The sequence below is a fragment of the Cupressus sempervirens genome, chromosome 6 (assembly GCF_028749045.1).
Source record: "Cupressus sempervirens isolate cs-2001-9-10 chromosome 6, ASM2874904v1, whole genome shotgun sequence".
NCBI lineage: Eukaryota > Viridiplantae > Streptophyta > Pinopsida > Cupressales > Cupressaceae > Cupressus > Cupressus sempervirens.
In genome coordinates this window covers 425,402,381-425,426,818 of record NC_143123.1, presented here as the reverse complement: position 1 = coordinate 425,426,818, position 24,438 = coordinate 425,402,381, and the positions used below count along the sequence as shown (strand labels likewise).

The 24,438-nt window shown below is 33.8% G+C and overlaps 1 pseudogene; it reads left to right on the top strand.

Annotated features, from left to right (window-relative positions):
- The first annotated feature begins 13,744 nt into the window (after positions 1-13,744).
- On the top strand, positions 13,745-21,812 carry LOC149552866 (putative anion transporter 3, chloroplastic; annotated as a pseudogene).
- The last annotated feature ends 2,626 nt before the right edge of the window (positions 21,813-24,438 follow it).

The following is a 24,438-nucleotide window of genomic DNA, read 5'->3' as shown; positions in this document are numbered from 1 at the left end:
GAACTCATTTGCATTATGTGATTAGACCAGTAAGTGTCTGTGCATTTAGAGTTTTGCTTTGTCGCGAAAGTTGTTTAGGAGATTTATGTGTTTTTGGATTTTTGAGCTTTTTAAATTGATTTATTTTAATTTCTGGCAGCTTTGCCATAGATGAATTCCTATTTATAGGAATAGCCTGTTTTCGTTTGGGTCAATTTGGGGTTTAACTGGATCGGTTGGTTAAATGCCCTTATCGATTATTCGCCCAAAAAGTAAATAAATATCCAAAAAGGAATTTAATTCCTCACTTCTCACTTTCAAATTGGAAAGTTGGAGAGTAAAACCCAAAATCCTCTTCATGAGGATTTACTGTTTTGTTCGTTTTGGGAGCTACGGACGTGGTATCGTCGCGAGGTTGAGCTCGTTGGATCCAGCTCGGAGAAACCTTGGATTGCCGCAATTTTTAGCTACTTCTGCGAAATATTTATTTTATGGTTCAGATTCCCGTTTTGCCCTTTTGGCTGTGAGGTAGGGCTTTCCCATTTTATTGGTTTTGCTCTGTTTCTGCTTTTGTTTTTGGTAGCCGTTTGTTTGGAGGCTGAGAACTAGTGTTCCCCTCTGTTTCTGTATGCTAGTTCTACCCGGTTGGGCGGGTATGAACATTTCTCTATTTTTTTGAGATGAGGGTTTGGGATTTTACGCCATTATGCTGGCCGTTTTTGCATACAGTGTCCAATTTCATTTATTTTTGGATTTTTGAGGTTTTTGAACCCAAAGGCCAAATGGGTTTTAATTTTGAAGTTTTTCAAATTTTTGGGGTTTTTATCTCATTTTGCGTGCCACCCTGTTTTCTCGAGTTTTCTTGGCACAATGTGGTTCGTGGACCTGGATGATCCATTTGGATATCATTCAGACCACTATTGCACTTTTATGTTGCATTGGGATGCCTGTCGCACCCGTACTCCCGACTTTGTGTTCGGTTGAGTGATTTGTTACCTGTTATGGTTTCTTTTGGACCTTTGCTTTTGTTTCATGAATGCTAGGATTCATGTAGAATCCATACTCTTGGATTGAGGCCGGTTGAGTGAGTTCACAATGTTTGGTCTTGTTACATCATTGGGATTCGTGTAGAATCCATACTCTCGGATTGAGGCCAGTTGAGTGATTTCATGGTGTATGATTTTATTGGCTTTGGGATTTGTGTAGAATCCATCCTTCCTGTGTTGCTTTCAGTTGGGTGTTTTCTTTGCATTGTGTTCTCATTCCTGTCCTTGTGTTATGATCTTCGCGATGGTGGTGCGCCACACACGAGTACGTACGCGTACATTTTTTGGGTGACTTGCGAGGCTCGATCTTCCGTGGATTTTCCGGAAGTTATGATCATTGGGGTTGGGATGGGAGTATGCATGCCCATGGGCACTTGTCGTAGGATGAGCATGGGTAGGGTAGGGTAGCATATGGAGGGGGCTTCTACCTCGCAGCCTGGTGATCATTGTGCCCAGAGGGTTGGCGAAGGAAGCTTTAATTAAGTGAAAATTAAATATAATGTGTGACTGGTAATAAAACTTAAGATAATAAAAAGGTCTGGGGTGCAAGAGCCTTTCCGTTGAGGGATGTTGAATCTGCACAAGTCCTAGCTTGGGCTTTTTGATGCCAAGCGACTCTCCATGATGTTAGTCCCTACATAGTAGCCTATTGAGTGTCTGACCAGGACCTATACTCCTTGCATTGTCTTAGGTTCTTGGTTGCAGCCATCATACTGTCTGGCGTGAGTGTTAGCCTTGGATGTTGTTCTATTGTGTGTGTTTTTTTTTTGGTTGGATCATTATCTCCATCAGCACGGCGGGTGTGGACCTATGGGTGCCACGTGGTTGGGAGGCGTAGCTACCTTCACCACTGCTAGGGATCGGTGTACAGAGACGATCTTTTGTCCTAGTGCGACCGTTGCTGGATGTCTTCACTTGGTACTTCGGGTTCCGGAGTATGCTTTCTTGTGATTTATGCTTTCATTGGGATGCTTGTATATCATGTTTAGATGATGTTAGTTTACTTGACGCATTCCCTTATCATGATGTTTAGCATATGATTATATGATGTTATTTGATTTAGTAGTATATCTGTTGCTTACTGTTGTTTAGCATGTGATAGGTGATGTTATCTATTGTAGGATTATCTTTATGCTTTACTACTAGCATGTTAGATTTCCTTATGCTTATATTGTTGCATGTTTTAGTAGTGACATCCCTATTACGACAGTACCAACGATTTGGTCGGTGGCTTGGGATGTTACGCGCGGGGGATGGCTAGGACCCACGATGGTCTTATGATGCTATTGACGGTTGGGAGGAACCGCGTACTTAGTTTGGTTGTTTTGTTCCTGAGATGTATTTATGTACATTGCGATGTTGCTTTTGTTCTCTGCGATGTTTATATTCAGTGTGTTCTATGTTGTTGTAGTTTAGATGGTTGATGTTCTCCATTTTGTGTTGTTCTTGCACTCGAGTGTTCATTCCTCGAGCTTTTGTGGATCCGGTACTCCCTGGTGTGGAGGTTCTTTGCTCTATTTTGGTCCTTTTTGCTTCTGGGAGTGTTTTCGTGTTTCTATGGGCGACATTTGTTCAGCATGGTGTGACACTTTAAAAAGTATCGCACGCCCATGCAAACTATGTCGTACGACACTGTAAAGTATCGCACGGCTTCTTGAGAAATGTCGTACGACACTGGAAGAGTGTCGCACGCCTTCTTGAGAAATGTCGTACGATGCTGAAAAGTGTCGCATGCCTTCTTGAGAAATGTCGTACGACACTGGAAGAGTGTCGCACGCCTTAAGGAGAAGTATCGCCCTCCCTTAGTAAAAAGTGTCGCACAATTTTTGTGAAAAACCTGCGCGTGCCATCAGCGGGCACTTTTCTTCGTGATCCAATCTTTTTAAGAGTGGTTTTGGATACCCTTTTGGGCATTCTTCGACCCTATGCTGTTGCATTTTGAATTCTATCGGTTTCTCTTGAAATCGAGTTTTCATGTTTCTATTTTAGTCTCTTGGGGTTTAAAATATATCGTTTAAGTATAAGTAAGATATATTTTAATATATGTGACAAATTGTTTGAGATAGGTTTCAGACCTCTCAAAGATAAGTTATGGATTCTAGGAAATTTCAGGGCTTCAGAAATCCAGACTTAGCCAATTTTCAGGGCTTCAGGATTTCAGGCTTAGCCAGATTTTGGGATTTTGCATTTTACCCCAGCTTGGTGTTTTGTTGATGAGTGGTCATTTCTTGTGCCCTCATCTTGTTGTGGTGGTTGTTGGCTTTTTTTTGGGTGTGTCAGTTGGGTAGTGGCGTTCGGAGATTCGTTGGTTGTCAGGATTGTGTTGAAGTCTTCTGTTGCGATCATTGTGATCCCTGTATGATGTTGTCATGTGCATTCATACTTGTAAAAAAAAAAAATATCTTGGCTTGATTTGAATCCTTGTTTCCAAGGATCTCCGGGTGGGGCATTACACAAGTGTTCTCTCTACTCCCATCCTAGTCTGTACTAGCACTCAAGGCATGGGCAAGAACAAACAATTATCTTATTACGTTCATTTAAGTCAGTATTTAGTGTAATGTTTTCACTTATTAAACAACTTACAATGAGTTACCCTGGCAGCCACTTAGGGCCCCAGCCCCCATTGCAAGCCACTTCCCGACACTACAAGTAGATAACCTACCCTAGGCTCATGGAATCATAAATCACAAAATTACCACAATCCTATACAAGCAACTGTAAAAGTACCAAAATATAATCCACAATAAGAGCATCAAATCTCCATGAGCAACTGAAAAGCATCCATTGATAATCATGACCACAATAGTTCTCTATTGGCAACTGGAGGTATCAATGATAATCACAATATCCATTGGTTCTTAGCAAGCAACCAAAAAGGCATATCAAGAAAATAATACGGATTGAAGACTCCAAAATGGTCGAGTCAAAACATGTCACAACATGACATCATCAAGATCAGATAAACACTTCAATCCCATCAAGGTGACTAGAAAGTAATCCAAAATCAACTGATCGATAACTCATAAATGGTTACATATATCACAGCTTACACAAGAAGACTAGAAGCAACATCAATCATTAAACCACATACACCATAGAGCATGCCATATCATAACCATGGTTGGGTTTAAAAGAATCAAAATCAAAAGACATCATCATGACATCACAAATCATAACCCTCGAGCCTCTGGTAGATGTCCTATAATTGGTCAACAATCTAGTCAACCCAAAAACTCAAAACATATAGTATAGAGGAAACACAAAATGCAAGCACATGTTTGGGTTTAAAATACTTAGTTGAGTTAAATATGGGTTTCCAGATTTCATTTCAGATTTAAAAATTGAGTGAGGGAATGTTTATAGGCTTTTCTCTAACCCATGTATTTGTTTTGATGGATGAAATTTTCTCCCCATAACTCTTAGAATTCAATTCCCTAAATGTTCTAAGAATATACGCTATTTAGGTAGTGACCCCCCATCATGTTCAATGGATCAATCGAAATCTTAATAAAAGCAATCATAGTTTCCCCTCATTAATATCTAACTTTCATCCTAGAACAATTACATCCAATTTAATTAATTGTATATTAATAAACTAAATGCTACATAATAATTAATTATTAAAAGGAATAAAACTTTTAATTAAATTTTATTTATAATAAATATATTAATTATTAATTATTAATTAAAAATATATAATAATTAATATTTAAATAAAATTATTAATATTTAATAACGATAATTCTTAATAACATTATATATAAAATCAAATTATAAACAACCGATTTATTAATACACAAAAGCAAATAAATAAATAAATTCCACCGTACCCTACACATTATTTCCTAGTCGTCGACACAGGTATCAGGGTCAGTACCCACCCCTGTGTTTGCAGTATTTATTATGACAGAGCCATGGGCCTTCAAGACTGGTCGTGTGTCGCCATACCTTTAATCCGGCACGTCATGGCTACCTACTGATGCAGGCCTATGACAGTACTGTTGTCGCAGTGCCTGTGGCAAAAAAGTCGCCAACATCACGCAGTATAAAGGGGGAGTGGGGGTACGGGTACATCCCTCCCCGCCCTCTTAATTATTTTCTTTTTTTATAAACGTTTTCAAAATTTAAATACATGCATTTTAAATAAAACGTTTTCACATAAATATGTATATAATTTTTATTTTATTTTTACTTTTAAAATATTTTTCCAATTTACTCAATTTGATTTATTTTTAAAAGAAGATATATATATATATATATATATATATATATATATATATATATATCAAGTCCATGATAGCTCTATGATTACAACGTATCCCTTTTTAATATCCACCTATTTAATTCCTCCAAGATGATTTGTCCATAAGCATTTAAACCCTAATCCCATATATTCCTCAGATCTATGCATGTGGGGTTTTCTCATACAAAAGTTTAGATATCCATGACAAGAATGCATATAACCAAGATACTTAACACAAGAAATCCTCATAAAGCAATTAGAAGACACGAAGAAGACACGAAGTGCAAGAAGTGAAATATCATATGCAAAAATTATGAGTGTCTACCTCGACACTGACGCTAAATCACTTCTCCTTAGAATCTGCAAAGCAAGCTCCTTCCTTCTCCAATGTTTGCAGATTCACCCAAACATACTCCCCAAGCTTCTAAGAGTGCCTGAATATAAGGAACTCTCAGGAAGCACCTAGAATGTCTCTAGAAGCAACTAGAATACAAGATAAGCATTGACAACTAAGCACGAGCCTTTTTCAACCTTCTAGATGAGTAACAAGGTTATAGACACCATGTGCTTAATTTGTGTGCTAACTCCTGTGTTGTAGACACACGTGCATTCAAGAGGTGTGCTTACTCCTAGGTAGACTTATGACTTTTATTTTGATTCTTTTATTATTTTTATTATTATTATTTATTTATTATTTTATTATTATTTTTATTATTATTAATTTTAATTTCTTTTATTTAATTCTTTTACTCAATTAATTTCCCATTTAATTATTTAAAATTAAAATATCATAATATCATAATATTATATTATTATTTTCCAAAATAATTAAATTATTAATTAAATCTTTTAAATTTTAGACTTAATTAATAGAAAAATCACCATAGACTTCCAAAATAAAATATGAAAACCCATCATAGAACAATCCACACAAAATCAGTCTAAGGGGTTAAAATCATGAATTACGTCATCCGATGCATTCGAAAGGTAAAACTTCTCAGATAATTGTCCTACCTTTCTAGGACAAATGAATTAAGGGTTTAGGATTTGGACTTGAGAATTTATCTCCCCTCTCTTGCCATTGAGATAGTGTGATAGGGTACGCTCATCCTGGCAATTCAGGGAAGTCGATACCCAGTACCTACAACCTGCATAAAATCTATGCATGTACATACAATATATATACGCTAAGCTAAATAGGTAATGGCAGGAAGTGGTGCATTGTGTAGATCCCGACTAGCAGGTGACTACGACTCCCTTCCTTAACCACATCAAAAATGCCATAAAGAGAACAAACACACACACCATACACATGCAAGTATAGGGTAAGTAACCATAAGAAAACACATGTGATAATAAATTATTTAGCTAAACATCATCAATAACTCATAATAATGTAATAATCATTATGCATACATGAAATGTAGAGTCTAAATAATCACATCATATATCAACTGCATCTGTAACACAATATATGATAGTCTAAAAACAATGCTACTAACCATCAACATAAAACTAGCCTAACAGAGTTCGGAAATGATAGCAACAATGTATCTAGAAAAATGTAAATAAGGGCAGGCACTACATAAAGTGTATCTAATGAAGGTTATAATGTTTGATTATGAGACGTGATCTACCTTGTGAAAGGTTTTTCATGTCAAAGGCTTACCAGTTAGAAGTTTGCCTTGTTAAAGGACTTTAACTCAAAATTAAGTAAGCACCTTGTTAGACAATTTTAATACAACTTTTTAGGACTACTCTATTAAGAGATTTGACTGATTCACTTGTTAGAATGACTCAACATTGATCCTACAGTTAGCACTTTTTTGCTTGATGATAGATCACTTCCAAACTGATGTATTCTTGATCCTTCTTGATTAGATGTCTCTACTATATACTATTTCCTTCCTTTATTATTCTTTAACTAATTTTGCAATGCAATTTTGATTCACAACTCCTTAGCCACCGTGAACACTCTATTTGCACAAGTAAACTTCTCTCTTTGCTCCTTCTTGACACATATGAAGTTTAGGGTTTGTCCTCCTTAAGAAGACCTAGGTGACTTAGGGATAGGTATGAATCAACAGTTGTGCTTCATCCATTTTGCCACTTAAACCTTCCCTTTACCTAATTAGATGCATGTACTTCATAGGGATTCCAACTTAATTAAGATTCATCCTTATCTCCAAAATATCATAATTCAATCTGTAAGTCAGCTCAAAAATGGTTTACATAGTAGTTTGTGTGTAGTGCCTACGTCGCATTTTAGTTATCATTGCCAAACTCTTTTAGGCCAATTTTATGTTTGATGATTAGTAGTATTGTTTTAAGATTTTCAGATTTAGTTGATTATATGATGAGATTACTTGGTACTCTATATTTCATGTATGTATGATGATTATTCAATGTTTTCAGTTATCGATGATGATTAGTTAGATGGTTTATTATCACATGTGTTTTCTTATGGATACTTACCCCATACTACATGTGTATGGCGTGCGTGTTTTTTTTCTTTATGTACGGTATTTCTGATGTGGTTAAGGAAGGGAGTTGTAGTCACCTACTAGTTGGGATCTACACGATGCACCACTTCCTGCCATTGGTTGTTTAGCTTAGAATATTGTGTCTATACATGTGTGGATTTTATGTAGGTTACAAGTACCAAGTATCGACTTCCCTGAATTGCCAGGATGAGTGTACCCTATTGCATTATCTCAATGGTAAGAGAGGAGAGATAAATTCTTAAGTCCAAATCCTAAACCCTTTAGCCATTTGTCCTAATTGATAATTAGGACAAGTATCCAAGTCAAGTACCCTCTGAATGCATCAAATGACATTAATTCGTGATTATAACCCTTTAGTTCGATTTGTATGTGTTCTTCTATGATGGGTTTTTGTACATTGTTTATGAGTCCTTAATGATTTTCTATTAATTAAGTTTAATTAAAAAGATTTAATTAATGATTTAATTTAATGGAAAATTAATATGATATTTTTAATATTTAATTAATTGAGAAATTAAAATAAAAGAATTAAATTTGGAGATAAAAGTTTAAGGATAAATTTAGAACGTGATAATATTCATTTAATTTAATAATAATATATTTAGAGTTCATTTTTAAATAAATGCTAAATATTATTGTTATTTAAGTTAATTAAATATTTTATCAATTAAGTTTCTAAAATAAATTAAAAGTAAAAAAAAATATTAAACTATTAAAAGATTCTAGATCGCATGATGTGAGCATGAGTTGAAAATAAAAAAAATTAATTAAAAGATAAAATAAGTGAAATTAATAATGTTATTTTAATTTCATAAAGTGCACATGGGATTAAAAGTAATAAATTAATTAAAAATAGAAGTCAAGAGGAAAACTAAATAAAGTTATTTAATAATTCAGTTAATGTGCATGAAAAGATAAAGCAAAGATTAATAAAAGTTAATTTTGAGTTTGAGACTTGTGAGCAAGGAGTCCTCTCGGGTGAACGCACAATTAGTGGCCCAATTTGAGGAGAAAACTCCTTATCACAACTTTGGGGGTTCATTTTTGAGGGACCGAGGAACTTTGGAGATAGGAATTTTGGGGAGACAACTTTTGGAAGCGAATTTTAGAAGGAGAATTCTAGGAAAGATTTTCAGAGAGCGGTTCTTGAAGAAGAGCGAATTCTCTCACAGTTTTTGGGGATTGCATATTAGCATTAGGTTCAGGTAGGGTCTTGTGTTTTGATCACTAAATGAATCATGTAATTCATTATGTTCTATCTACTTTGTGCTTGTGGAAAATTATCTTATCAAATTTTGTTTCATAAATCCTATCTGATTTCATCTGTAAATCCAGATTGATAAACTGTTTAGAAAACCTCTTTTTACAATTTAAAGGAATTAGAATTAAATTGGGTTTTGGGTTTAATTTTATTTTTTTTAAAGAGAATTGAGGGAATTAAATTTAGGAGGGTTTGAATTTAATGATGAAATTCTAAATTAAAAATTTAGATGGTTCATAGTATTTTCTCTATCAGAGTAGTAATGAAAACAATTTTTTTTTTTTAAATAAATAAATAAATAAAATAAAAAATATTAAAATAAATAAATAAATATAATGTAATTTAATGTTTTAATAAATTATACCCATTTATAAACTTAATAAAATAAATAAATTTTATTTAATAAAATCATAATATGACATACTGTTATTAAAATAAAATATATAATTTTTTTTTTTAAAAAGTAAATTGGGGATGGGCGGCTTAACCACCCCCTACCTCGCCTTTATTATTGGTACAGCAAGCGACTATTGTACGTAGTCATACCTGCTGACGTACAACAACTGCGACAGCAGTCCTGCACTGCGCTATGGTAGACAGCGATTAATATATCAGTTTTTTATTATACTTTTATTAAAAAGAAACTTAGTTTATGCCATTTTGAAATTCAATTTTTATTATGTGGAAAAATTTTAATATTATAAATTGTAATTAATTTTTAATAATTTTTAATTAAATTAAATTTATGATATTATTTATTATTAATTTGATTATTAAATTTCATTAATATTTTATAATTTGATACTTTAATAATAAATGTATTATATTTAAATAAAATATTAATTAATTTAATTAAATATGATTAAAATAATATTTAATTAAAAATAGAAGTTATTATTATTGAGGATTTAATTATTGATTTTAATAAAATCATAATTATTTTATTTAAAATCATTAATGGTTATTTTTATAACTTAATAAAATAAAAGATTATTCTCAAAATTATTTTATTAGAAAATTGACTTTTAATCTGAGGGTAACTTTATATATATGGGTCGAATTAATTATCGGGTTAAATTATAAGGGTAATACTGAGAACCTTATACACTTAAAACAATCATTGAAATGCAAACTGAAACCTTATATTCAACTTAACCATGTGATTTAAAACAAGCCAAAACATGTATTTGCATCTTGTTTCTTATGATGTCTACATTTGGGGTTTCGGGTTGACCTAGCTTTGACCAATGTAGGTTGTTACCAAAGGCTCAGGGGTTATGCGATTGTGACGATATGATTTGTTCTTGATCTTTCTAAACCCAACCATGGTGATGTGTTGATATGCTCTATGATGGATATTTTTACTGGTTGTTATTGCTTTCCAGTTTCCTTGTGTGAAGCTAAGGTGTATGTTTATGAGATACCTAACTTAACCTTTTTCGAGTCCCAATCAATTATACTTGGGTTACTTTCAGTCACTTTGAGAGGGCTGAGATGTTTTGGATGATTTGTTCTTTATGATGTCATGATTGACATGTTTTGACTTGACCATTTTGGAGTCTTCGATCAGTGTTGTGATTTATTATTGGGATACTTTCTGGTTGCTCGTTGGAGAACCGTTGGATATTGTGTCTTATCATTGATGCCTTCAGTTGCTGATAGAAAACTGTTGTGATCATTAGGATTATTATTTGATGCTTTCCAGTTGCTCATGGAGAACTGATGCGATTATTGTGGCTTATTTTTTGATGCTTTTCAGTCACTTGTATAGGGCTGAGGTGATTTTTTGATTTTTGATTTCATGAGCCTAGGGTAGGTTATCTATATGTAGTGTCGAGAAGTGGCTTGCAATGGGGGTCAGAGCCCTAAGTGGCTGCCAAGGTAACTCATTGTAAGTTGTTTTAATAAGTGATAACATTTACACTAAATGAGAGTAAAATGAACCTAACAAGATTAATTGTATGTTCTTGCCCATGCCTCGAGTGCTAGTACAGACTAGAATGGGAGTAGAGAGAATGCTTGGTTATGACCTTGCATTCCGTAGTATGCCTCATCAATATGAGAGGACACTAGTGGCCGCAGGGATCACTAGGGACTCGAGATTCCTAAGGGATTGCTCGGGTAACTCCGAACATGATTCATGTGATGACACTTGACCACTTACATAGTAGATTCCTACATGTCTTTGTGGTGCCTCTAGGTCTAGGTGTCGATCTATGTGTTGGAACCTTTGAATTAGTATACTTTTAGGATTTCCTAGACTTAGAGAGTACTTGTGTTATGTTATTTGATATCTTGTTTGGGACTTGAGACTATCTCCTCAATACGGTGGGAGTGGACCATTTAGGTTCCACACAGTCGGGTGGTAGTGCTTTTTTAGTCTTACCATTGAGATCTGTCCGTGGTCACTATGGCTAGAGCTTTCTTGGTTGTCATTTACCTTCATTTTGTTCATGGATTATTATGATGGATGGTTATATTTTATGATGGATGTTATATCTTTTGATGTATGGGTGTATCATGTATGGTGTATGATTTCATTTATTTTATTGTACGTATCATGGATCCGGAGAGGATGATGTATTTCTACTTTTACATATGTATGTATATTCTTTTAAGCTTTTCATACCCTATGACATGTATAGTGGATGAATGAGCATTCCAAATTAATTTACCAAGAGGCATTCGGAACAAATGTATATTATATGGACATTGAACTTTCTAATTATTCTTTCATGTGGATATGGTAGTTGATAGACTTAGAATTAATTAAATTTAAATGTGACTCAATGTCTTGGGATCCTTAAGGAATGTAACCTATTATGTATGTTTGTTGATGATTACATGTTATTGCTTCCACTACTATGTGTTTTATGTGTATGTTATACTTTCTTACCTCAAAAAAAAAAATTAGCAAACTTAGTAAAACTTTAGGTTAATTCTTTTGGATCCCTTGGCAAGGCATTACATTGTGCATGTACAAACAACTATGACAAAACTATGTTATTCAGCATCTGAAGACTCTAATGCTTGGCATATATTGATTTCTATACTATGACTTGACATTTGAATGACTCGATATGCATTGCTTACTCAACTCCTAAATCACTTGACATACACTATCTACTTGGCACTTGAGTGACACGGCACATGAGTGACTCGGCACTCACTATGGACTTGGCATGCTCTTATCTTATACATGTTGTGCTTGGCATATACTACTTGTTCAGCATGAACTAAGTAAATGACTTAAGTGTATAGATACCCACTTGTCAAAACCAATCTGAGACCAACATAACTTTGTCAAAAGAACAAACTATAGCTTGATAAAAGAAAAAATTGAGTTAACTAGGTCAAAGAAGGGACTGAGCTGATAGGAAATGTTAGCCACCAACTTTAGCACAATGGTCTACTACAAAGAAAATATCCCATTGAAGGTTTCTCTAGTTGGATATCAGTGAGGGGTTGGGTGAGGGAAAAAATGGCCATCATTCTTGGCAACTTAGAAGGAATTCTTTCCTGCTAAGCATGGATCAGTGACCTTAAGCAATCCATTAGGCATGGAGTCACCAAAGAGAATGACACATTGTCCCACCTATAACTTCACAAAAAATTGTAACTAGCAAAAAGCAAAAGGCTCCAGAGAGCTTAGGAAAGCTTCCAAAAAAGGGAGCAAATGTGCTTGTGTACTTCTTGGAAAGGAGAAAACCCCTACTCTAATATTTACAAGTATTTATAATGCAAAAAATAAAACAAAACCATTGACTAGCTTGTTTAAATAGCTACCCTTCCTCACAAGTTGGTTTCTTCTCCCATGCAAATGGGAAATCAAGTGAATTAGCAAGTATGACAAGCATACTGCTACATGGAACACCTTCCTCCCAATACTAAAAATAATGAATCTTTCCAGCACTGGGGCATTACCTTATTGAGCAAGAGTTACTTGCTCCTTCTTATTGTCTTCACCCTCATGCTCAAGTGTAAGCATGACTGAGTGAAACTTGGTGATTTTTTGCAGAACTAGATGTCTAATGGGGAATCCTCTTGATGAAACTTGGTATAAGAAATCATTCTTAACCTCATTGTTTTGCTCTCCAACCTTGGTATCTTTCTATTTTGGAAGTGGCTCCTCATCTTCTTGTGGAGAAATAATCTCCACATATTCATGTTGCTCATGAACCACTTCCTTGGGAGCTACAGGTATGGTGTGGCTCTCCACTTGCTACTGCTGCAACTCATGATTATCTAATGGAGGGGTAGACTTTTTAATGTTCGTGGATGAGTAAAACAACTCCAACTCATCCCAAAAGTTGTCTTCATTAGACTCCTCTTGTTGTATTGTAGTAAAATGCATAGGTTGAGGACTATCTCTTCTCCATCTGCCATATCATTTAGGACTATCTACTACAACAAATGGTCTTCTTCCTTCTCCAGTAATAGATCCTCATTTTCTTGTAATGGTTCAAAAGTCATAATTTGTTCCTCAAAGAAAGGAATAAACTTTTCTTCTTTTTCTTCCTCAAAAAAGGAGGGGGGCTCTTCAAAGGAGAGGATTAGATCCTCTTCATTTTTCTCAATTGCTACCTCTTTATCCTCCTCAACAAGCTACAACTCCTCCCATGATAGTTTTTTGAAATTTCCTTCACTCTCCCAAAATAACATGGTTGGACCATTAAGATTCCATATAATCAGTCCACCCTCAAAGAGTGAAATGGTAATGGGTATGCAAGGCTCATGGGGCCGTATTTTTTGCACATGGAGTGGAGGGGTTTACAACAGTGGCTCTTGTGATGGAGGGGGCTTCTTGAAGCTTGGGATGACAAGTCTTGGAGAAGGGGTTGCCTCTACTTCTTTGGTTTGAAAATGAGCTAATTAGAGCCTCACTTCCTCCTCTCTTGTTGTAGCATCTTGCATAGAAAGTCTCTCCTCAATGTGTCTTTATTTCTCCCTCTCTTCTTGTTGTTGTTGGAGATAGGCCTGGTATGACATCTCCTCATGTTGTCTCTCTATCTCCTATTCCCTTGAAATCTCATCAAGCTGCCTATCACAGGCCAACAACTACTCATCTCATTCATGAAACCTCCAATCCATCTTCATTTGGAACTCCAACATCATATCTTTGAGATTTTTATATGGGGATGTTGGGACTAGTGGAGCAGGGGTAGGAGGAAAGTAATAACTCTAAGCATACTAGCAATAACCAGCTTTAGGCTAAGATTGAAAATGGCTATATGAGGGTTGAGGAATATCAATGTCATGATATTTGTGGGGGGAGGATGTAGTAGTTGTTTCTATGAAATGGGTCCATGGTCACAGCTTCATAAAAGATATAATTTCAAAGAAATCTTCAAAAATCACCAAAGATCAAAGTTGATCTTTACATACCAACATTGGGTCTGTTTGAAACTAGTAGAAGTGCACTAGAGTCTCCATGGTGTTTGATGGAATGTACCCAAAGGCTAATGACATTGAGAAAAACACCTAATTTCTCAATGAATCAAGATTGTAATGGCTACCAACAGACTTATGTAGTTGAATTTGTTTGTCCCATCAGGTGTGCCAAAAACTATTGACACAAAAGTTTGCACCCTTTCTTAAGGTATGACCCTCAAGTGACCTTGTGTATCATGGAAACAACCTCCAAGTATAGGACTTATGCTCTAGGGCTGAAACTCTAGAGAAGGTCAGCTTCCTTACTATCAGGATGCACCTACACTACCACTTAGAAGGAAAAGGGGGAGAGAGAACATAAAATAAATGCAAAAAGGGAAAGGGAGTAATTCACAAAGATAGAAATATGGTTACTACCTCCACCTATAGATGTACTACACATCAACAAAAAACCCAACTACACTAATCTTGACTCTATTCTACCTTCTAAGAAACCACATGCAGGTTTGAAAACTAGTTGAAGTGTTGAAAGGAAAGGAATTCCACTATACAACAACTGCTAATAGACTTAACACAACACATAGACCTGAGAAAATGGAAAAGAAATGTTCAAAACAAGGCAATAAACATGCATAGATTAATAAATGGCAAGAAGTAAGAACATAAATATTTCATTAATGGAAGACAAGATTGTAGAACATAATGCTACTACAAACCATTCAAATAGAGAAGAGCCCCTAAAAACACCTTTATAACTGCCTTTTAAAGAGTTCAAGCATAACTCTGATTTAACATTTAGTTCAAACCCCAACCAGGTGGAGTTTAGTTACAAACAAGAGTAATAACTGAGAATCAGAAAGAAATATGATCATGGAGTGCAATCTGATGCTCAAAGTGATAGGAAGAGACCAAAACCTGTACACCCAGCCATAAGAGATCAAATCACTAAAATTTGATCATTATATGCATTGAAGAGGCATGGAGTGCATTGGCATCATGTCAATCAAGGCCCAAGAAGTAGTTGGGTACTGAAGAACTAGTCCTAATGGTATGAAATGGCCAAAAAATGCAGGGAGGGATAACAAGATGCATTATCCGCTCACAACATGTAGGGTTCATAGCGGAGAATAAAAATGATTTTCCCAAATTTGAACATTGAATGTCGATGAAGGTCTTCTCTTTAAAATAGATGATCTAGATGCCGCGGAAAATCTCCCCAATGAGATATTAAAATGTAGTTGTCAATGTAGATCCTCTTTGCCACGTGGCACAATTTTGGATTCCAAAGTGTTGAAGAAGAATTGCAACATGGAGAAACTCTAGAATGGAGATGCATGGAAATATCTCATGTAATTCCATTTGACAAAATGGACAACAATCTTTTAACCCTTCATGGAATCTCCATCGTTGATCTGTTCATGTGCATATTGGGAAGACTTAAACCAAAGATGGGACCCTCCACTATATGGAACAATTTCAGACCTCAAAACCTTGTAGAGACTCCACAATATGAAGAAATACTAGGATGAAGACACATGGCATCATCTTATATGATTTTGAGCTCTAGGTCTCGCAAAGGCATTGCAATTGGAGGAAGTGCCAAAAAGGCAATGCATGGAAACATCTCATGTTTTCAAGGAGATGAGCGGATAGCTCACAAAAATATGGGAGCCATCAAATCTAGTATTAGTTAGCCTAACCAAGAGAAAACTGAGGTAACACGGTCAAAAAGAAAAATTTCAACTTGGTAAAAGAACAAACTAAGTCAACTTGGTCAAAGAAGGGACTAAGCTAACTCGAAATGTTAGCCACTAACTTTAGCATGATGACCCACTGCAAAGAAAACAACCCATTGAAGGTTTCTTTGATTGGATATCAATGATGGGCTGGATGAGGGCAAAAATGGCCAACAATGCCTAAGGTAAAATAGTTCAATACAACATAAATAGATCAATCATAGACAGATGACAAGTATCAACCAAACATGCAAAATCTTCATAATTTAGATGTATGAAGATTTTTGAAGCTACGAGAGCTACACATGTTCAATAGTGTTGTCAAAGAGGGAGAAATTTACTAGAAGATTACTGAAAGAGGGAGAGATTTCTAAGAGAAGTCAAATGGAGAGATTACTAAGAAATGAGGTAAGATAAACCTCAGAGGGAGAAAATCATGTAAGAGATTACTAGTATTCACAATGTTTGAGATGTTTCCATCAATGCCAAAGAGGGAGACTGTTGGAAACATACAATTGGAACAATTATTGTTTTTTCATTATTGTCAAATCTATGGATGAGACATATTTCTCTAATCTAAATGTCATATCTATTTTATTGATGAAGAGAATTTGTGAAGTTACTCATAACTATAGCACCTAGAGAAAAGGTTGAAGTTTTGAAAAGGAACTTACAATGGACATTTGATTAGATAGACTTTGATAAAGCAAAGTAATTGTTTATGTCAAGAAAGCTAGGCTAAGCAAAGAAAAAGAGAAAAATACTAAGGAGTGCCAAGTAATGCTAGTGTCAATCAAGCTATAGTTAGTTCCAAGAAAATCTATTATTGACCAAGCATTAACATCGACCAAGAAAGCTAGTTGATGTTGAGCATGAAGCTTTATAGAGACTAAATATTTTAGTATAGATCGAGTATCAGTATTTAGAGATTTTTTAGTGACAGTAAGAGAACAAAATTCAAAGAAAACATATGATCAAGCCAACTTAGTTGATTTCTTGGGAGATGTAAAACATGTTGAGGATAAGATTGATGAGTTGGATCATTAAATTCAAGGAGGTGATTAGGTAAATACCTAACAGACAGATTCTAGAGAAGTTTCTAGAGGATGATCAAGAAGATGAACAAATACATTGAATCAACTTGAATCTGATGGTAAACCCTAAGATCTATGGTGGATGTAGAAAATAGTAAAGCATGAATTGCCTATTTAAAGACATACAAAATTGATCTTTAAGCATGATTTCCAGCCATGTCTAGTCAAGCCAAGCTAAGTTGAGCTAGTTTTTGTATAAGTGAGTTTCTATGTGAAGAGAGACATACAGAGCAAGGTTAATCAAAAGCACACAAGTGTGTGAATGCAAAGCTAAAGGAGAAAGCTTCCAAATATGACACTATTTTTAATAAGAAAATTAGAGCAAAAGGCTTAAGTGTTGATGAGAAGATTAGACTAATTACTTGAAGGGTGACCAAGAATATCAAGATAAAAGATGACTGTAAAAGGCTTATCAATGAACCAACATAAGGATCAAATAGAGATCTAAACCAAAAAAAAGTGAGTTGTACTCACACGGATCAAACCTATTGTTTTCTTTTTTATCATTATAGACAATTTGTATTGAAATCCTTTTAACAAAGGTTGACCTAAAAATCATTTGAAGACTTAACAGTCTGTGTAAATCCTTTACTAGGTGGCATTTTAAATGGAATGATCAAAGTCCTCTTACAAGGAAAGTCCTAATAGGGTGATTAAACCCTCTAACTAGGTCACATTTAATAGTGTGTATTGTAGCCTTTAACAGGGTTGACTCCTAACAAAGCTCGCTTTGAAGAGTGAAAAAAGAGTGACATGTTGCTGGTAGTTTTTCCCAATTTGTGTTTTTACGTAAAATCTTAGTGTCAAGTTGTGATGAATTTTTGTATGAATGTTTAAATTTAATAGTGTTCTCATTATGCAATGCAAGGTATGTTTATGTTTATGATAGTTTTACAGTAATGACTAAGTAACAGTGGGATAAGCAGAATAGTGAAGTGATTAATGCTTAATTGTTCAAATGGTACATATCGACCTTGAGTAACTGATTCACCCCCCCCCCCCCCCCCCAACCCCGTAATTATTCTAAATATTTCTAAAACCACCTTCATCATGCTTTATGAATTTTCATAGCTCTTTCTAAAGCTTCCCATTTTATTTGCTTGATTTTTTTAAACCTTTTTCAACAAATCCTTTTTAATCCAACAATCATTGCCATTCATGAGATTACATTCCTCTTTAAAATGTTGATGTGGTCTTAATTTGAAAACTCTTCAATTTGATTTCCCAAGTATAAATTTTTTTTAGTTTCCTCATAAATGATACAAAGATTAATTAGAATTTTAATTTTGAATAGATTAGTATACTACTCTTTTTTATAAGATAGTTGTGAAATATATGAATCAATGTTTTGATGTTCAGTAGAGATTCTTTAAAAAATCATTCTTTGCACATTCTCTAAGAGCTTAGTGGGTTGCTAGAATTGAACAAAAATTGATATTTCTAACTTTGAAAAATTTGTAAACTATAGTTTGAATGCACTAAATTGGAATTGGAATTTACATTAATTTTAATTTTGTATTCCCATTTACTCCAAATACTAGAATTCAATCTTTCATTTAAACATGTGGAATTCTAATCTATCTAATCTTAGTTCATGGTGCAATTTAGTAGAAATGAAAAATTTATTTAATACTTGGTCAGTCTACTATAAAATGTTACATGTTTTTGAAAACAACTACCATCTGAAGAGAGAAAATATTGCATGTTTAAAACTTTTGCTTCATTTTAATGGGTGTACATGTCATTAGAAAATAAATGAGATTGGATCTAACTCATTCATTTTCTAATTGATGTAACTATATTTTATGTGGGATTCTATTATTATTTTCAAATTTTTTTTTTAATCTAATTGATTTAATTGGGTTTATATATGGGATTCTATTGTTATTTGCTAATGTATTATTGGTCCCAATTTGTATGTGGGATTTTATGGTTATTTTCTTTGATTTTCCATTGAAATGTTTTGTTATGTTTTTGGTATTTCATAATCAAAAATATCATAAAACTTTAATATGAAGATTAAAGCTCATTTGCAGAGACTAGTCTATCTTTTGGAACATTATAGTCATCTTTCCTGCGGCGTGGTATTTATTGTCTAGTGTTGCTGGAGGAGCCTTGGCATATCATTATTTTGGAAAATTTGTTATGGCATGGTGGTTTTAATATGGTCATTGGAAACCTTTCTCACCCCTTGGGCTTTTGGTTATTCAATATGGATGTTCCTTGTTGTCTGCGCACTATTTGGTGTTGCTGAAGGTGTAACCTTGCCCTGTATAAACACCACAATTTCAAGGTAAGATTTCAAAAAAAACACTTTATTGAATTAATTCAATTTCTTTTTATTATAATTTTAATGTTTTCTTCATCATATAGTATTATAGCACGTTTACCCATGGTATTTAGTCAAAGTGTCCTGCCTCTTTGTTTTCACTATTCAATTGTAGATGCTCAAGATAACTTCAATATGTTAACTTTTTTCTTGTTATTCAAGGTAGTTTCATAGTATGGAATGAGCTATAGTAGTAGGCATCTCAATGGATGAATTTCATCTAGGTAATGTGATAAGTTTACTTGCTTCTCCAATACTAATGTCACAACCTAGAGTTTATGGACCTTTCCTTACATTTGGAGTCCTAGGTTTTCTTGGCTCTCAATATGGGTTCCAAATATTTGTAATGATCCTTAGTTTCATCCTAGAATATTAAAATTAGAACTTTTTCTTATTCATGATGGAATTGAGTATTCTCCAATGTCTACTAAAAAGTCCACTATCCAAACTACTCAAAGAATACCTCCCTTTTGTTTTATATTTTCTAAGTTACTAACATGGGAGATAATAGTCGCAAATGTTACAAATAATTGCATGAGTTGTATATGAAAGATATCTTTACTTGAACATTGCAAGTCCATCTTTTTTATGTCTAATATTTTGTTGTCTTAAGGGTTATTTTGTTCTTCTCTCTTGGATGCCAGTATATTTCAAAACTATAAGCTTTCTTCTAATAGCAATGTGTACTCTTTTTTAAAAATATTTTTAATCAAGGAATATGTCAAACCAAAATCACAAGAGTCATGAATATAGTTTTAGTTCATTAATATTGAAATTTTCACTACATTTAAATTCAAGCACGGATATGATAAAGTCACTTTCATCTTTGCATATAGGTATTTCATGTAAATTTGAAGCAAGTTGCATGGTTTAGTGCTATTCCATGGGGGGAAATGGCAGTTATAGGGTATCGTGTTGGTGTTGTTTCAAAAAATTTGGTTTAATCTAGCTATTCAGTCACTATAATGTGTAAAATCATGTAGGTCAATTAAAGCTTATTCTGGTTATAGCCAAATTGCTTATGTAGTCATAAAATTTTCAAGTAAAAACCTTGAATTGTGCCAATTTTAAATAATGCTTTTGTTGCCAAATGTTGTCTCAGCTCCCATTACCATGTTTATCATTAGTCTGCCACTTTTGCTATGGGTTTGGTTGATTTACACTATTTTAAAAAAATAGATTAGCTAATTTGTTGGATTTCATAAAAAAACATCAATGAACATTTTATAGATTAGATTTTCACAAAATTTTGAGTATTCATAAAACTCCACACCTTCAAATGTTATGACAATTTTTAGTTTTCTAAAATGGAGAGCTCCACTAATTATTTTATACATTTAAAAGTACTCCATAAGGCCATACCACCATATGACAAGTTCTAACTTAAATTTGGTCCTTGAGAAGTTTTTCTCCTCAATTAGCTTATGTCTTTTTAATTTTGAACTAATTACATTTTCTGATATTGAGCACAAGGCACACTTAAAAACTTTTTGTTACAATAAAAAACAATGTTAAGTATATCATTTGTTTTGTAAACATGTATAGTCAATCAGTTTTCTAGGTCTAGGAATAACACTCCTTGGTCTAAATTCTTCCTTTAAACCTCACTATTGCAATAGCATGGCTAACAATGGCACTTAGTTTGAGTTCATTCAGCCAAGCTGGTTTTCTTCTAAATATGCATATAGTATTCTTGTCTTGATTGATATACTATTGTCTTCATTTTCAAATATATTACAGTTGGTATTTGTAGCTTACTAAAGTATATCATTCTACCATTTATTCAGAACTCCTTCATTTGAATTCAGTGTGTGTCAATAGCTTTAAGTAGCTTCAACAATGATATCATGATTTTCTCTACTTAGAAAAATTGCTTTCTGAATATTTAGATTCTTCTTTTTGTTGTTGTATAATTAGGATATAACACTACAATATGTAGAAGTTCTTTATGGTATGATGGTTGGTCCCTTTTTTATCCTGAAGTTTCAAGGCAATGGATTGATTTCTTATAAATTGGATTCATTCATGACAAAAATCTTATTCTTCATATTTGTAGATATCACTAATTCAATTGGGACATTTGCATCTGTTGTGAGCACAATTGGAATAGGGTATTGTATTAAGTGGTTGGGTTCATTCTTGTGTTTCTTGACACTTACTGCCATTTTGTATTTTATTTCAACTATCTTTTGGAATATGTATGCCACTAGAAAAAAGATATTTGACTGATTTGAGAAGGATATAGGTTTTTATTGACAACCAGATTTGTTAGTTTTTCTTCCATCTATACTAAATACCAATATAGTAATAGGCTAGTGTAACGCCCTGCTCGGGAACCCAAGAGAAAATAAACCTAACATGTTACAATGTTTACTGAACTATATTTTTTTTTTGAGTTTAAACAACATCAAGATAACATTAATGCGGAAGCAATATGAACATACACAAAAAATACACATTTGCAATTACAGATATAGTTTCAATTCCTCAAAGGTTCCTTTACATTGAGTCACATTTAATAATCTTAAATTAACTAGTTAAAGTTTCAAGTACAATGTCTCAAGATCATAAAGGAATAACAGATACATAGTCGCATAAGCAAATGCATAAGTATAAACAATACAATGAAAGTACATCCAATCAATAACATCCACTGCACATGTCACAGGGTATGTGAAAATAGATACTGTACAACAGAATACATGATAACATATATACTTCATCTGAAAAGAAGTCTTTGAGATAAGAAGTAAGAATGATAAAGGTACATCTTCTACAATGAACATCCAACAGCTGGCAATGTGAAGGGGAACCCAAATGGTAAGAAGGCACTACCTCCCGACCGCGTGGTTACCTAGTCAGGCTTCCACTCCCACCGTGCAGGGAAGATAATGAACGATCCACAAACGGCTATCAAACATAAAACACTCCTAGGCATGGAATACCTACTAGCCAAAACTATCTCAAAGGTAACACATACTACTCAAGAAGATGAAATAAACCAGAAAGAAAGAACACTCAATCCAATACTGACATCACATAACCAAACATCATACACAAACCAAGTATAAACCAAATACCAAGATCACAAGATAAAGTCAACAAAAGATAATCCTCCTCAAGTCAAAAAAACCACATGTCAAAAGTACAACATAATGAAACACCAATCATCATCAATGAAAGTAAGTAACCACAATAAACACATCCAACAATAAGTACACCACCAGAGATACACAAAAACTACAGAGGAGACTTAGGCTACATACTAGGGAGTGTCATCACATGGCTGCTTGAGTTACCCTGGACTGATCTCTTAAGAGACCCCGGACCCTCAAGCGTTGAGTTACCCTGGACTGGTTACTATGAACCCCGGACCCTCAACATCACACATATGGAAACTAGAAAGCCCTCTCAAGAAGACGAGGCACTCATCTCATTCCCATCCTTAGTCTATACAAGCACTAAAGGCATGGGTAGATCAAATATCTCTAACTTATCTTTTTAGTGTATTTTTCCCCCCATAAATTTTAGTTACTAGATTATCAATTATTACATAACTTGCATTAGGTTACCCTGGTACTGACCACTTTGGGTCCCGGACCCCTATGCAAGCCACTCCCAAGTCACATACCTAGACAACCTCTCCTAAGCACATAAAAACACAGTTGTGTCCCATACCACAACACCCATAAAGATCAAACTTGGTTCCTTAACAGGCAACCTGATAACAAGATGGATCAAACTAAATCCAAATACACATAAATGCTCACAAAACAAATCTCATAAGTATAAACTCCAATTTGAATCACAAGAATCATCATAACATCTAGCCACATAATAGTATCCAAGAAATCTCACAAAACCTTTGGTGTACATCCTAGACTGGTTGACATCTAAACAACACCAAAATCCAAAAAGAAATATAGACAGTACATAGAAAACATCATAGTCTCACAGTTGGATTTGATTGATAATATATTGTTGAATTAATGTAAGGTTTCAATTTTTGTTTTTTTTTTTTTTAAATAAATTTTTTTTTTTTTTAAATTAAATTTTTAAATTTTTTTTTTTTTTTTTTTTTTTTAATTATTATTATTATTATTATTATTATTATTATTATTATTATTATTATTATTATTATTATTATTATTATATTTTTTTAACTAAGTCAAATTTCAATAATTTTGTTTATTAGAACAACCCTTCTAATAAATTTAGATAAATTATTATATATGAAAATTTTAAGAATTGTATTATAATTCTATATTCTTTATTTTATAATATTTTTCTCAACGAACTTCATAACAATATTATTTTAATATATACATATTTTAATAACATTTACGATATTAAACTGATAGGAAAAATAAATTGAACCCTTCGAATTTTCAATCCTAAGATTTTCATTTCCAAAAACAAACCCCTTCCAAATTTAAATTTCTTAATTCCATTTTAATTCAAAACCCAAATTTCAATTTAATACTAAATTTCTTTCAGAAGTAAAACAAGGTTTTCTAAATAGTTTTTTTTTTTTTCAATCCCGATTCCCAGAAGAAATCAAATCGCAAAAGATTCAGAAGAAAGGTAGCAAGATTCATTCAATAAAATTTGAGAAAGCAATTTCCAACAAGCACGAAGAAGACAAAGATCCGAAAGTGTTTCTAGAATGGTTCACAAACCCTACCTTGTTCTGATGCTAACAATCTGGTGAAACCCTTGCTAATCCGAACCCTTCCAAGCTTCCAAAGATTTCTTTGCTCCCCTTTCCAAAAGTGTGTTCCCTGAAAACCTGTGTGTGCAATAATGACCCAAAACCCTCTAATATAGAATCTAATTACCTTTTAGGGCTTCTGTC